This window comes from Aythya ferina (assembly GCF_964211825.1).
Source record: "Aythya ferina genome assembly, chromosome: 24".
Classification (NCBI taxonomy): Eukaryota; Metazoa; Chordata; class Aves; order Anseriformes; family Anatidae; genus Aythya; species Aythya ferina.
This window is the reverse complement of record NC_140322.1, coordinates 6,690,955-6,695,439: the sequence shown is the minus strand read 5'-3', so window position 1 is coordinate 6,695,439 and position 4,485 is coordinate 6,690,955. Positions and strand designations below refer to the sequence as shown.

The 4,485-nt window shown below is 46.0% G+C and overlaps 1 long non-coding RNA gene across 1 annotated transcript; it reads right to left on the bottom strand.

Annotated features, from left to right (window-relative positions):
- Positions 1-742: 742 nt before the first annotated feature.
- Positions 743-2,326, bottom strand: LOC311423462. The gene is made up of 2 exons (XR_014685719.1): positions 2,163-2,326; positions 743-1,352 (listed from the first exon to the last, which is right to left on the bottom strand). It is a non-coding gene; the product is annotated as an uncharacterized lncRNA (long non-coding RNA).
- Between the last annotated feature and the right edge of the window lie 2,159 nt (positions 2,327-4,485).

Genomic DNA, 4,485 nt, shown 5'->3' with positions numbered 1-4,485 from the left:
AGGGGTATTCCATACCATCTGACGGCACGCTAAACAATATATAGGGGTGGCTAGCCGGGGTGAGGGGGCTGGCTGCTCAGGATTAGGCTGGGCATCGGTCAGCAGGTGGTGAGCAATTGCATTGTGCATCACTTGTTTCGTACACATTATTATTAGTAGTACTATTATCATCATTATTGTTATTGTTACTATTGTTACTGTTACGTTCCTGTCTTAATAAACTGTCTTTATCTCAACTCACAGGCTTCACTTTCACTTTCCCATTTCTCTCTCTCATCCCAGAGAGGGAGTGGGGAGGGTGAGTGAATGGCTGTGTGGTGTTTAGCTGTTGGCGGAGTTAAACCACAACAGCAAGCCTCAATGCACATAAAGCAATACTGTCTAATAAGGAGAAACCCTGTTAACACCCTTTCAATATCAGTCTAAAAAAAAAGGTATGTCCAGTGGCCACTTCCACGTTTTAAAGTTTGAAAAATTGAATCTGTAAAATTAAATGTAAATCTGTAAAAATGTACATCTATGAAAGTAAGTCCTGGGAGTCTGAAAAGTTTGCTAAATGAAGAAAGAAGATGACAAAAAAAAAGACCCTAGAATCCTACAATATCCTGAGTTGGAAGGGACCCACACAGATTATTAAGTGTAGCTCCTGACTCCATGTAGGACCACCACCTCTCTCGCTCTCAAGAAGAAAGAAAAAAAAAAAAAAAAAAAAGACATTGCAAAACACTGAAAACATTCAAACTCAAATAGTAACCTTTTTGTATTTTGCATTGCTTATACAGTGTGTGTGTTCAGTCCTGCTTTCCAATAATAGTATACTATATGCAGAGTTTCTCCAAAGGCAATGTTGGCATCATCAGCTGCAAATAATATTACATTTTCAAAGCTGAAAACATTTTCTTGTAGTTCAGTTCCTAAATGGTCCAAGCTCCTAAATGTTCCAACACACGATGTGACGTTTCATTGCTATCTTGCAAACAAGCAGCACAAGATGGGTAATATTTTCTTTTAACAGTGCAACAACAGACAATTTAAAATACTTTGATATTTCCACAGTTTGAGCAGTCACTGGCAATTGATATAGTCCTTCTAATGAAATTATTTTTTCACAATGTAAAAAAAATTAACACATTGTTAGGCACAAGATGCTTCTCCACTAGCTGTCAGTGATGACGACATTTAATTCCTTAAGCCTCCTGACAAAGATATCCATATCCTTCTTACTGTCTGACTTGAGGTAGTATATTAAATTATGGTTAGACAAATGCAGCTTTTTCTCATTGACTCTCCATGCTGTGGCATTCTTGAGATTCATGCTGCCACGTATGACATTGCCAACGTCATCCGTGTCCCTGCAGTACAAAGAAAAGGAGAGTGAGAAAACCCTGGAAAGCAAAGCTGGTACCGCCTTCGCAGACAGTGCTGGGGGATGTCTGGGTTGGATTTTTAGAGAATCACAGAAGAGTTGAGGTTGAAAGTGACCTCTGAAGATCATCTGGTCCAACCCCCCTGCTGAGCAGGATCACCTCGAGCACCTTGTGCAGGATGGCATCCAGGCAGGTTTTGATTATCTCCAGAGAATACTCCACAACCTCTCTGGGCAACCTGTCCCAGTGCTCTGTCACCCTCCCAGTAAAGAAATGCCCCCTCATATTGAGCCGGAACCTCCTGGGCTGTAGTTTATGCCCTTTGCCTCTCGTCCTGTCGCTGGGCAGAACTGAAAGGAGACCGGCTCCATGCTCTTGACACCCTCCCCTCAGATATTCATACACACTGATGAGCTCTCCCCTCAGTCTTCTTTTTTTCTAGGGTAAACGGGCCCAGTCCTCATACTGGGGAGGCCAGAACTAGACACGATACTGTTATTGTATTTTGTGCTGCTCTGCAGCCTTGATGTCCGGGGGCTCTCTGCCTTCCCTGCAGTGCAGAAGGCCCCCCCCAGCTCCGCCCTCTGGCCCAGCCCGGCTCTCTGTCTGAGGCTGTCCCGGCCCACCGCTGGGCTGGGGAGGCCTTAATGGGAGCTGTGCATTCCCAGTTCCTTCCTCTCCACAGTGGCGGAGCATATGTGACAAAAAGGATCCTTTTTAAAAACCTGTTCTTGTCTGGCTGCCTCAAACCACAAAACCCCGTGCTAATCTCTTGACTTCCAGACAGTAACTTACCAGTAATAGTGAAGCCACAGGCCCCTGATTTCAAAACAGCGATTCTGGTACCAAAATATGTAATTTGTCCATTTCTTGAAGCGATAGATTTCCACGTCCATGGACACGGGATGCAGAGGACTAAACAGAAAGCTGGAACAGAAAGTGAAAGCAACATTTTTTTAAAAAGACTTCCCGGCAATAGGTGGGGCAACATGCAGGAGCTCAGCTCTGGCTCTGAGCACTGTGCAGCCAGGAAATTAGCCCCGTCCAGTTACTGAGGGGCAGTGGCACACTCGGTGGGACAATGTGGCCACCCCTCAGTGTCATCCCAAGTAGGGCAAGCAGGCAGCTGGTGGCTGGGGTCAGCCCAGAGTCCAGGCCATCAGGCAAGCCCAGGGTGCTGAGGCAGGCCTGAGGTCAAGTCATGAAGTCTGTCTTCAGGTTGGGGTTTGGCTCGTTGGGGTCTGCAGCCAGGTGTGGGCATGGCTGTGACACAGCTGTGCTGTGGCTCAGGCTGGGGACATGTGTGAGAGCCCTGGCTTGAAAGCAGATCCCAACGGACAGGGCACAGCCGTTGCTGATGCCTCTAGCTTTCTTCCCTATGGCTTTCTTCGAGGTCACCTTCAGTGCCTTCTCCAAACTTGTCCAGGAAGCCAAAGCACCAGGAAGGGAGGATGCTGAAGGTGCTGACACCCAGCTCCTCCATGCCCTGTGGCCACATCTGCCTTACAGCTCCAAGCACCTCATTTTTGCAGTGGGACCCTGGGCCCTGCTGGGCTTTAGCACTTCAGGACAACACAGCCTTGCACATGAATGTCTGCACAGCACCAGAGACTGTGTCCTGCTCCATCTCACAAAGGCAGTGACACTTCCTGTGATTAACATGGAGACGTTACAGAGCCACAGATTCTCCAGAGACACGTTGGTGGTTGAATTGGCTTCTGCATCAGTGTTCATGAAGTGAAAGCCTTTAAAGTTTTCAATCTTGAAGTAGCTAATGTGTCACAAAAAGGAGAACAGTTTAACTTGTCTGGAAGCCAAAGTGCAAGAAAGACAGTCCAAGGGGAGAGCAGACACTTAATTCTACCATCTGGCACTGAGCCTCAATGCAAACGGAGAAGTGGCAAGAGATTTCCAGGTAATCAATTGCTTACTGCCAAATCCTTCCCCCAGGTGCTCCTTGCTACCACCAAGGCTCCAGCTCTGACTCTAGAGATGCTTTCCCCCAGATTCTCAAGGACTACTTTCATCACTGCTGTAGCTCTTCCACTGGTAGAAAATGGATCTGGTGGCAGAGAACACGAGTGTTTGACATGACAGCTGTCCTGTGACTCCAGTCCCACTGAGTCCTGCGTTGCCAGCTGGGAATTACTCACCTCACTGTGCTGAAATATCTGAGTCTGAGAGTCTGTGCAGTGACATATATCAATTATGTCTCTTACATCTTTTAGGTGCTTTTTAAAATCTTAGCATGAATTCTGCACACTTTAGCTCCCATTGTTTTCCCTTCAGTAACATGGTTCAGCCTCTTGCTTTCAACTGAAACCCATTGTCCATTTATAAAGGGATCTGCTGTGAATTTCTCATTCAGGGATTTTGGAATTCCAGGTCTTTGGCAGAGAAGTCCAAGGAAATTTTGCAGGAGAAAGGGAAAAAAAAAAAAAAAGTATTGTGATCTTCTAGATTTCCAGCAACAGAAGTTGTCACTTATTTTCCATCTTGCACACAGGTGGCAGTGCCAAAAAGGCTGGGACAGGCTCCACTTTGGGAGTAGCAGTGCCTGTTTCCATCACCATCACACAGAGAAGCCTTGGAGGTATTCATTCATGCCCTGAAACAGGAGTGCTGGTAGATTAAGTGGATATTTAAAAAGAAAAGCAGAAAGCAGGAAAATAATAATAATAATAATAATAATAATAATAATAATAATAATAATAATAATAACAATAATAATAATAATAATAAAAGTATTTAAAAGCAGCTGCGTGCACATAAAAAAATAGAAGGCATTGTCAGCACACAGTCACTACACAGCAAGTCAGCATGCCCAGGGCCTGCCCAAGGAACAGAAAATGCATGCACATCATAGGATTTCTGTCTTGGCTAGTGTGGAAGAGAGGGCAATGAGCATTTCTGTACTTAGTGTGAACCCTTTTGCAAGGGTCAGCCCAAGGGTGAAGCAGCCACGCTGCCGGGCTAGCTGCATGCCAGCACAAGCATGGACAGGTTAGCCCACAGTGGGGACATGGGGAGCTATCAGTGCCATCAGCACACGCCTGCCAGCGATGCCTGATGCATGGCAGCTGTCTGAGCGTGGAGGGAATGGGACATTCCCTGGGGT